Raw genomic sequence first — 12,017 nt, forward strand, 5'->3', positions numbered from 1 at the left:
AAGAGAATCAAAATGTCTTTCATAATAGATATAATACAATATATACATAAGTATGTGTGTTTTTGTATGCGTGTATGTATATATATATTTTATCACTGGTGAAAAATCTAACTCCAGAGAAGACAGGAAAACTAAATCACTTACAATGCAGTAAGCAGAAATTAGGCTGTTGCAACACAACAGTTCAATGGCAGTACAAATACCTCCAACTGAAATGCTTGTTTGCCTTATGAAAAGCAGTTATTTAGATCCTGCACTCTTATTTCTGAAAGCTTTGGAAGTCCCGACATTAAATGTTTTTATTCCTGTCTGAAAACTAATTTCAGTCACAGCATTATGTGTTCAATTCTATAAATCCTGAATTTCCAAAAACAGGATATTCACTAAGCATTCTCTAATGTGTTGTACTCATTCAATTTAATGTCAACTTTAATAGTCTAAATGTTAGGTTAATGATCACTACAAATAAAAACCAGAAGGCTGGGGGTGGGGTGGGGGTGGAGAGTGGAGTTCAGTGAAATAAAGTAGCAGGTCTTGGATCTAAGACTTGGATGATGATGTTTGGTTCCAGACTCAAAGCCTTTCTAGCTTGGTAGAAAGAGTCACTTGGATGACATGGTCTCTTGGGTCCTACCTCTACTGTTGAAGCATATTACAACTCTCATTTTTAATTTTACTAAGAATATAAAGAAATAAGTATTTCTCTAGTCTAAGATCTTTTCCCAGACTTTTCCCTTTAGGAAAGCACATAGAAAGTCAAGAACAAAAACTAAGACCTCTGAAAAATGAATTAAGGATATACCCAAACTTGAAATTCAAAAGGCCTGTTAAGATCATAGCCTTCTCTAATCTCAGAATAACTGACCACATGATCTACTTAACGGCAGCGTGTTCTTTTCCTTTAAGATGAGACCGGGATATTTGGGAGGACAGCAGCTTAATCTTCGAGGGGAGTGGACAATTTTAAAAAATCCAGGAGGTTGGGGAGATTAGACCTTTTCTTTGTTCAAGATTCCTATAAATGTTACCTCAAATTATCTTGTGATAGGTATCAGAGGACAAGACGTTACTATGTCAGTTTTAACATTTTCCCCTCAGAACAAGAGATGCTTGGATTTAGAATAATGCTAAATTAATTTTTTAAAATGTTTCTGGAAGACTTGTGTTCAAAATTCAGAATAATGTATTCATTTTTCTCTTTGACACTAATTCCAAGAACCTATCAGAATTTCTTAGAACCCAGTCCAGGACTGGGCTGACAGCTGACATTCTTATAGCTGATTAAAGTTACTCATTGTCTTATTTGGGCCTCAGGGCAACCCCCTCAAAATAGATTCTATCATTCTCATTCTACAGATGAGGAAACTGAGGCTCAGAGAAGCTGGGTGATTTTACGATTGGTTACATGGCTAGTGAGTATCAGAGATGGAATTCAAACCCAAATCCAGCAGCTCTTCCTGCCACCCAGAAGAGGAACTCTCACATAAATGCCAATCACTTAACTCCACAGCCTAATCTTGACATCATAAACACAGAACTAAGTTATTTTCTCCCACATTTTTTGGATTCCTATACAATCCTACAGGCCAGAGAAGTCATGGCTTTTGACTGCATCATTTCACATCAGAATACTGTTGTAAAATGAGACCTTCAAGAATCACTGAACTGAAACATAGAAGCAAGCTTTTGAAAGAATTTGTACTACTGTATTTTTTTGGGTGGGCAAGGGGGAGAAGTCTAGACCTGTGATTTCGTAAGTGTGAGGAGCTCCTTCTACCAGTGCAGACTGAGCACTGTCTCTGCAATTTGGAATCTTAGAGCTGGCTGGGAGCATTGTGCCCAGGGTCACAAGCCAGCGGCTACAGTGTAGGCTGGGGGAGGGGCTGGGGGGGCGGGGTTAGTGGGTTAGGCTTGAATCAATGTCTTCCTAACTCCTAGGCCAGCCTTTGGTCCACCACACAATGCATGGTACTAGTCTCACTCTCCTTTCTCTTACTGCAGAGTCTTGAGAAATTCTTAAGCTTTGCCCACAACTGAATCAATCTGGTCTCTGTACATGTGCATCTAGAACAAAACCTTGAACATAGGAGGGACTTGGTTCAACTGAATCAGTGTATTTAAGTACTACTGCTGCAAACAACTCTTTTAAAGAATGTCCTGGCTGAAATGTCCTAATTCTATAGATGTCAGTTTCTGGCCATCTCAAGTGTCATCTGGTCATTTGTGTCTCCATTTTACAGAAGAGGAAACTAAGGCTGAGAGCATTAAGTGGCCCCTGCTAAAAAAGGCACTTAGAACCATGGTCAGCTAAGTATCTGAGGCCAGATTTGAACTCAGGTTTTCCTGATCCACTCTTGTTCACTGTGACATCTAGTTTCCTTAAATTTAGTCTCAATTTTTCAAAAGTATGGTGGAGGGTGGGGACAGTCAGGAAAGGCTCATTTGACAGCTCATAGTCCCTAAGGCATTATTAATCTTATGGGATAGCTCTAGTCAACTTCTGAATATTTAGACTTAGAATCCAGAAAAGTAATGTAGAACAAATGTTTATTTCCACATAAGAAAATGAGATAGCAAAGACGTTTCATGGTCCTCTTATTTTCTTAAAGAGTCATTACTGGAAGTCCCTTGAGGAGTAAGTTGACCTAACAGAATTTGTCATATTTATAGCTATGAGTTAAAGTACATATTTACAGGCAAAAAAATTAATTTAATGTGTTTACAAATCCTTTAAAAGCTGATCTCATCTCCCAATTCTAGATGAGTTGGGCAAATGCTGGACCCTGTTTCTTGGCACCTCAGAGGTCAATGTCCCTCATTTTACAGAGGAAGAAACTAAGACCCAAATGTAGGAAGCTGACCTAAGTTCATACAGGTAGTAAGGAGGAAAGTCAGGATTTCAACCCTAAATTTAGTGTTATTTATATTACATCATGATTTTTGACATTTCTAAATTGGTGCTTTCTCTGTTTTGTAGAACAGATATAAAAACATGTTCAAGTGACTGGTCAATGTGCATGAGAGGATCCTTCGATACTACATCTAGCACTCTGGCATTCCCTCGGGTCACGTGCTCTTGTGGCCAGGAGGCAGGCAAAGGGTCAGCTGGAGAGATAAAGGACCCAAAAGGCATGCTGGCAAGCAGGGTGGCAGCATTTGGAATACCAACTGTGAAGTTTAGGAGGCTACCTTCTGGCATTTGGCCAGGGTACTAACTTTGGCATAACTGACTAAAGATCTTATTTAACAGAACCCAAAATACCCAGAATAGCAAAGCTGGAAGGTACCTTGGAGATAAGCCAGGCTAACTCCCTCATTTTACAGATAGGGAAACTCAGGAGATGAGAAGTCATTTAGATCTAATGATGAAATGTATGTAAAGTACTTTGCAAACCTTGAAGTGCCATCAAAAAGCCTTGGTATTGTTATTATAATTAGTCTCAGGACCGCCTCTTTTTTCTTTTTTTTTTTAATTTTTATTTTTTTTATTTTTTAATGTTTAACAATCACTGCCATACAATTGAGATTTTATCCCTCCCCACCTACCCCCCACTCCCCCCCTCCCTCCCCACGACTGCATACAATTCTGTATAGATTCTACATATACTTTCCTATTGAGTATATTTTCACTATAGTCATGCTATGTAGTCAGACTAAGATAAATGAAAGAAATCATATAACAAATCAGAACATGATACACAAACACATACACATACACAAACATGATCTGCTACATTTTGTGAGTGACTTCCATATTTCTCTCTCTGAGTGTGGAAGGCATTTTGCCTTGAGAACCACCTTTGGGATTTTTTTTTTTTTATAAGAAGTTTTTGCGTTATTACAAAAATCCAAGTCTACCAGAAAAAACTCTCACACACTGTGGTTGTTGCTGTGCATAAAGTTCTCCTGGTTCTGCTCCTTTCACTCAGCATCAGGTCATATAAGTCCTTCCAGGCCTCTCTGAAGTCTTCTTGTTCCTCATTTCTTATGGCACAATAGTACTCCATTACATTCATATACCATAATTTATTCAGCCATTCCCCAATTGATGGACATCCCCTTGACTTCCAGTTTTTGGCAACTACATAGAGTGCTGCTATAAATATTTTTGTACATGTGGGACCCTTTCCCATTTTTATGAGCTCTTGGGGATATAGTCCTAGTAGCGATATTGCTGGGTCAAAGGGTATGCACATTTTTGTAGCCCTTTGGGCATAGTTCCAAATTGCTCTCCAGAATGGTTGGATGCGCTCACAGCTCCACCAACAATGAATTAGTGTTCCAAGGACCGCCTCTTAAGGAAAAGACCGGTGAGAAGGTTAAGGGCTCAAGAAAGTCACAAAAAACTGTCCTTTCTACTCCGGGCTTCACCCTACTCTCCTCCCCCTTCTCTGCCTCAGTTCTCTGCCTCTCTTCCCTGCAGGTTTCAGTCTCTCCTGTTCTGTATCTCCCACCTTCTTTTCCTTCAGGGACTTAGCATTTCCCACCTCCTGACCCCTCTTTTCCTTTATCCCCCAAAAAAGAGATTAATTATACAAAACAATCATGCCTCACTCCACCTATAACACTCCTTCATTATCCAGAAGCAATAGGAACCAGTAACCTGAGAACTAAGGGGGCCCCTTTTCCTCCAATCTGTACACCCTTCTGTCTCCTGCCTGTGAGTATCTTTGCTTTCTTTCCCTACCCACATGACATAATGGCTACTGCTGATATAACACTTTCCAATTTGCAAAGCACTTTATAAATTATCTCATTTGGTCTGTACACCAATTCTGAAATATATATTGTTTAAAATATGAGCTATCTCTATATTAATGATTTTCTCACTGCCTAATTTCTGTTTAGTTAGGAGGTTGGTTTCATTATGAAAAGTTTACTTTAAAGTAATTCAGCCAGCAAGCATTTATTAAGGGCTACTCTGTGCCAGGCAAAGGGTTAAGCACTGGGGATTCAAAGAAAGACAAAAAGTCTCTCCCACCAAGAAGCCCATAATCAACTGGGAGAGCCAGAATGTAAACAACTTTGTAAATAACAAGATACATGCAAAGGAGGTGGAAGGTAATCTGAGAGGGGAATTTTAGGCTGCATTTGACTTGATAAAATGCAATCAATGAATTGTTTTGAATTGTGTTTTTTTAAGAGTTCAAATTTAGAGAATTCAATAACATAGCTACCCAGGCATAACAAATTCCTCATTAGTAACACTCTCTCTTTTTGCTCCTGAATCCATGGTTTAAAAAAACAACAATAAAGTCAATATCACCAGATAATAAACGAGTAGACAATGCTACAGGGCTTTTGCTTTTATTTAGGGGAAAATAAACTATCACCTTTTAAAGAGATGTCTATTTACATTGGAAGTCATTTTTTTTTTTAAGTCTACGGTCAAGAAACACAAATTCCTTTCCACCTTCCTTACGTAGCCTGCAGAGTAGGTAGTTCTGTGAAGTTGGATTCAGAGGGCCACACTTGATGACTTAGAGGCCCACGGGCCTCGAGGCTGAAGGTTCCCTACCTCTAGAGTCATTACAGGAGGTGGGGCCCGAAGGGAGTTTAGAGACCATCTACTCCAACACTCTCCTATTTCAAAGGACGAAGCTACAAAGATTGAATGATTTGCCAATATTAGATGGGTAGCAAGCAGAATGAAGATTTGAACCCACATCTTATGACTCCAAACTCTAGTTCTTTCTACCACAATACATGGTTCATTAGTTTGCAAAGAAACTGATAAGATAAAGGAAAATGTGCCAAGGACAAAGCTAGTACTAAAATGCTTTGTGTTAACCTCGTGAGTCCCACCTGGCAGTGCATCTACCCTTTCACCTCCCTGTGTGCCCACTCTGTATTTCCTTTTTCTTCCTACTGTCCTCAGACAAAAATGCGAAGAGGCAGCAGCAGCTTAGAGAAGTACTGGAAGCAGAGGAATGAAACACCTGTGAGACTTGGGAAAGTCACTTCATTGTTGGGGACTCACTTTCTTCACTTGTACAAATGACATCAGGCTGGTGGCACCTTCCCACCTTCTCTAGACCTCAGGCTGCATCTTCCCCCCAGAGCCTGTCAAGTCTCACCTGCTGGACCAACCCGTCTCCTTTTTAGGGCAATAACATCTTGTACATTGATTCTTAGTTTTTTATTTATTTGGTGTTGCAGCCTACAGCCTACGAAAAAATTCCAGTTAAATAAGCAGCAATTTATAGAGGCCTGTACAATTTAACAATGGTAAACCTTTCAATAGAACTGTAGCACAGTTATCTTGGCACTTTATTTTCTACACAGACTAGATTAAAGGGTAACAAAGGGGATAGGACTTGGAGTTGGAGACCTGGAGCCAAATCCCAGCCCAGATATTTGCTATCAGAATGACAAGGAGCCAGTCACCGAATGGAGGAAAACTTCAGTGTCCTTATCTACAAATGAAATTCTGAAAACGCATACTATCTATCTTGTTGGGTGGTTGGAAGAAAAGGTGCTTTCTAAATTATAATGGGTGGTACCAATATGAGCTAACATCATGAAGTGGGAGGACTTTTATGAACTATCTTGTCAGACCTTCTCATTTTATGCAGAAAGAGACTGTGGCCCCAGAGAGGCTAGAGACTTGTCTAAGATCTCATAGTTAACTAATGATCCTTATTAGAAATACTAAACTAATATAAACATCCTAAATGTAGTCATAAATTTAGCCCATAAATTAGACATAATAAAACAGAGTAACAGACAATTCCCACATTTACACGCCCAGTATCAGTCTCTCATCTGAGCTACAATCCAGTGGCCAGTAGACATTTTGAAATGGGTGTCCTGTAGGTATCTCCATCTCAACATACCTACAACAATTCATTCTTTTCCCCCAAACCCACTCCTCTATAACTGAATTTCCCTATTTTCCATTAGTCTCCTTCTAAATCCTATCTCATGTGTTTTATTTTCTACCTTTTAAAAAAAAAATCTATGCCTGAAAAGGTGACCAAAGCCTACCCTAGACTTCCAAAGGGGCCTCTGACAGACATAAAGGGTTAACAAAGGTTTAAGAGTCCCTCTACCACCCACATGCTAGTAGGATTTGCCCATTCCACAACATCCAGGGGCTCCCATTCCTTCTGGCACTCCTATCTGCTCCAAACCACCACTTCTCAACTCAAACCATTTGTACCCCAGTGCTTAAGAAAGCGCTTCAAAGAGCAAGTGCTCAATAAATGCTTGATTCATTTGTTTCTCTAGTATAAAAAATAAATTTCTGTTTGACATTAAAGCTTTTCACAACACTGCCCCAAATGGCCTTTCCAGTCTTCTTACTAGTGATTTAAAAAAAAGAAGAATAATTTTACACCCCTTAATTTTAGCATGCTTAATATCTTCCTTAGGGCAGGAGGGTCATCAAACTCCTCTCTGTGTGCTCTGTGGCCCAATCAAACCATCACTATGGGCCAGCTCCCATTTCCACCAGGGTCTCGCTTCTCATCTTGGCTTCCTTCAAGCTTAGGACATGCCTACCCTGGACTAGTTTCACTTTTTCTTTGTAGCCCAGAATGAAAGCATCTCTAACTTTCCTTCCAGCTCCACTCCTCAAATCTCTTATGCTAACACAGATGCCTACATTTAAGAGAGAAGTTTTACTTGACCCTTACAGGTAAGTTCTCATCTGTAAAAGGTTTTACGAGTCCATAACATTCTCACCAGCCTTTCCCACACTTGTCAAAAACGCTCCATGGGGCGCTAGAGCTATAGCGAGAGCTTTGTTTTTGTTCAAATTTATTTGTTCAAAGGATATTGTTTGATTTTTAAGCCCTGGACTCACAGACGGATGTTAATTTACATAGTTGTCATTAAAACATTTCTCCAAATCCCAAAAGATGGCACTTTTTTAGTCATACTTTTTTCTCACATTTTAACGTTATTCACTTAAGATTTTTTGGTCCAAGTCTAATTTCTCTTTGAAAAAAAGTTTTACTTTACATTTATAAATTACACCTGCTCCCTGAAAGTAAAGAAATTAATCAAAACTAATAATATAGTGACCTCACCAAGAAATGCACGTGACTTTCTCCATTTGTGGCGTGTTCCCCACCTCTCTATTTTAATTGTTTTTAATTAGTAGAAATCTATTTTCTTTCCTGTTACTCACCACCCAATTAAAAAAAAAAAAACAAACCAAACTCCTTGTAGAAGTATAATGAAGCAAAGCCAATTCCTTCATTCACCATACGCAGAAAAACGGTCTCTTTTGGTAACCCTAACCATGGCAGCTCTGTCAGGAAGTGGGCAGTCCCCTGTTTCATCATTGACCTTTTAGAATCAGGGTGGTCACTGTATTGCTCTCACCACTTTCAAAGCGGATTGTTTTCTCCAATGCTGCTGCTACTATATGAATTGTATATGAATTGTTCCAGTTCTTCTCCCTTCGTTCTTCAGTTTACAGTGCTTCAGAATAGCTTGTTTTTCTATTATTAATGCTAGGGTATCAATTGTCCTTCTGGTTCTGGTTCTGCATCAGTTCATACAAATCTTTCCATCTCTCTCTCAAGTCGTCTACATTACTATTTCTTACAGCACAATGTTATTCCATTGCATTCATAAACCATAACTCATTCAGCCATTCCACAACTGATGACTGTCAATTTAATTTCCAGATTTTTGCCACTCCAAAAAAAAAAAAAAAAGAATTGCTATAAATAGCTGTGTACATATGGGATCTTTTCCTACCTCTGATCACAACTTCAGCAAACTTGCAGGATATAAAATATGGTCACACAAATCCCTGGCATTCCTATATGATACCAATAAAACTCAACAGAAGAGAAATTCCATTTACAATTACTACAGAATTACATGAACAAAACCTCACCCACTGTTTGTAGAAACGGACCTATTATTTCTCACAAACCTTGGGTATTTTTCTGCCATTCTTCCGCCTCAGTCCCACACACTCTGCCATCCAGGGACACTGGCCCTCCTGTGTGGTCCTTGGACAAGATGCTCCTGGACACCAGGTACTTGCACTGCCTGCAATGCTCTCCTTTCTTCTTTCTATCGCCTGACTTCCTTCATGTCTCCACTAGACTACCATCTTGCCCAAGAAGGCTTTCCCAACCTTCCTTACTCCTTCCCTCTATTGATAATTTGTAATTTCTCTTGCCTATCATTTGCTCATACACAGTTTTTTGCAACTCTCTCCCACTAGACTGTGGGTTCTTTGGATCACCAGTACTTAGCACAGAGTCTGGCACATTGTAGGCACTTAATAAATGCTGCTGACTGTTTGTCTTACTGTTTTCTCCCCTGTGCCTATACTCCAGGTAACATTTACCTGTTTGTGTGATTCGTGTCAGCTTCACTGAGTTTGCACTTGGGTAATCACCCCGCTGATTTGGTTTCATCACCCAGAAGGAAGCTAAGGAGGAAAGAAATAACAGCACTTCTCAATGGTCCCGTTTGTTTTACATAAGGAGAGAAAGGTCATCCCCAGTTACCTCCTCACAGAGAGAGGGAAGGAAGGAAAATTTCAGGAAAACTTCCAGGGTGCTTATTCTCACCACTCTCTCATTAAACAATGAATTAACAAATTGAGATGTGAGGGAAAAGGTAGCAATCTCATTTATATTGAGCTTATACAAATATTCCACCTAGTTACCAAACTGCTCGAAGGGTCCCCGGTTACTGAAAGGAGCCAATTACAGGTTTGGTAATTGCCTGTCCAACTTTAAGTGCCATCAAAGGATTTTTAGAAATTCTCCACAGCCAAATCTATGTAAAGCTTCAAACTATTTTTAGAGCTGTCTGACCCTCTCACGTCCTTTTTCCATACTCAGGTTTTAATGACTGAGCTTCCTGCCAAATGAAGTGAGATAGAGAAGAAAGCTGCAAAAAATAAATCTCACCTCAAGGTCTCTTTCTTGGGGGCTCTATTTTTTAAGCAATAAAATCACTAAAGAGCTTCAAGAGTTACTAAAAAAAACAAACCCACAAGTCAGTCCAAACCATTCAGCAGATACACCCTAGGCAACTCGACACTATTGTTATTTAGAGGGGGGGAAACCTCTCATTACAATCACTGGAAATGAACTGGGGATCCTTTAGGGAGCTTTGGGAGCCAAACTGAAATCATCTCCCCTGCCATTTGAGTATGATTTCAATTAAGTATGAGATCTAAGTGCCAATGCTCCATGTCTCCCCTTCTCCTCCGCTCCCTCAATTCAAGAATAGCATGACCTTCAAATGCTGGACTGTGGCTAGAATTTGTTATCCTCCTTTTAAAAAGAAATCTGAAGGGGGTGGGAGGCTGTGGAGGAAATCAATCAACAGACATGTGTTAAGCACCCACTCTGCATCGGATACCCCATGCTCAAAGAGCTTATGTTACCATAGGGGAGAACAGAAACAATTAGAGTTGGTGTTTACACAGCACCCTAAGGTCTGCCAAAGCATGACCCATATGCATAAATGTGTGTATGTGTATGTATGTATGTATGCATGATCTCATTGAGTATTCCCAACTACCTAAGAGGTACTGCTATTCTGACCTCCATTTTACAGATGGGGAAACAATCAGAAAGGTTAAGTGACTTGTCTAGGGTCACACAGCTAATACAGGTATGAGGCAGAATTTGAACCCAGGTCTTCCTGACTCTAGACACAATGCTCTGTCCTCCATATGACAGATCTGATGTAAAATATGTCTGAGTATATTCAAAATAAATACACGGCAGTAGCAGGTAGTGCGGGCTGAGGGGAGGATGAGGATGAGGCAAGGCTGCATGTAGAAAGGTGAGGCTTGTTCTGGACTATGGAAGAAACAAGAGATTTTAAGAGAAGGAGAAAAGGGAGAACATTCTAGGCACAGATGACAGTCACTCCAAAGCTAGGCTATTGAGTGCTGTGTTAAGAATGTCAGGAAGGCTAATATGACTGGACTACAGAGTGTAGTAATGTACAATAAGAGTGTAAAGTACCTTTATCCTTCATTCAATCTAAGGACACTGAGCTGAACATTTCTGAACAAGCTAAGTTGTGCTTGGGTCCCCAGAGCAGCTAAACTAACATCGCAATAACTGTTGTTGCTTCTCACTCCAAATCATCCAGTTTTTGATAGTACAGGTCACAAAAGAATATCAGAAAAGACATTCAGTGTCCTTCAATCCACGAGCAGAGATTCTGCTGGGTTTTTTCCCCTGTGTCTCACCTTTCTCACCTTCTCTGCCAGGCACATGTAAACCAGACAATGATTCCCCCACGCAACCTTGACTGTGCTAGGTTAATAGAAATGCAGTACATGAGTCCCCTATTACCAATGGGAAGGGATAGATTATCCTTTCTGTTTACAAGTGATAAACTAACTGCCTTTAGGAATGTCCTTTCTCGGGCTTTTGCTACGAAGTGCTGCCTGTAGTGTCAAAACATAACGTCTCTACTTTCACATGTGTACTAAAGGAATACTACTATCCAAAGCAAATTAATATACAAGGAATATGACTTTTATTACAGAATCTAATTAAAATTCTTGTGCTGGTTGGGCAGAATGGCACAGGATTTGGAGTCAGGAGACCTGGACTCTAATTCTACTCTGGCTCCTTCCAACTTGTGTGACCTTAACTAGGTCTCTGCACCTCTCTGAGTCTTTCTTTTCTCCTCTGTCCAATCAGGCAGTTGGCCCAACAGTGCTTCTTAACCTGCAGGTAGAGCCCCGATATAAGGCTGTGAAAAATTTGGCCACAGTAAAAGGTTTCTGAATGCGCCAAATGAATCTGAGGTGTTTCTGGCAGTATTTGCCCATGTAGTATTGCCCAACTTCACTGTGAGCACACAGCATGCACACTGTGCACTGCACATGCCATCACACCATGCAATGTCAATAAAGGTGTCAAAATGCAAAAAGGGGTTGCCAGTAGAAATAGCTTGAGAAGTCCTGGCCGAGATGACCCTAAAGGTCTTTTCCAATATGATATCTACATTTACATCTATATCTATACTTGTATCTGTATCTAATCAATCAATAAATACATGTTTAGTAA

At 39.9% G+C, this 12,017-nt stretch overlaps 1 protein-coding gene across 3 annotated transcripts in view; it reads right to left on the reverse strand.

Annotated features, from left to right (window-relative positions):
• Window positions 1-12,017, reverse strand: part of UBE2E2 (ubiquitin conjugating enzyme E2 E2) — a 409,163-nt gene that overhangs the window by 295,521 nt on the left and 101,625 nt on the right. The window lies entirely within an intron of this gene.

The sequence above is a fragment of the Notamacropus eugenii genome, chromosome 3 (assembly GCF_028372415.1).
Source record: "Notamacropus eugenii isolate mMacEug1 chromosome 3, mMacEug1.pri_v2, whole genome shotgun sequence".
NCBI classification, from domain to species: domain Eukaryota; kingdom Metazoa; phylum Chordata; class Mammalia; order Diprotodontia; family Macropodidae; genus Notamacropus; species Notamacropus eugenii.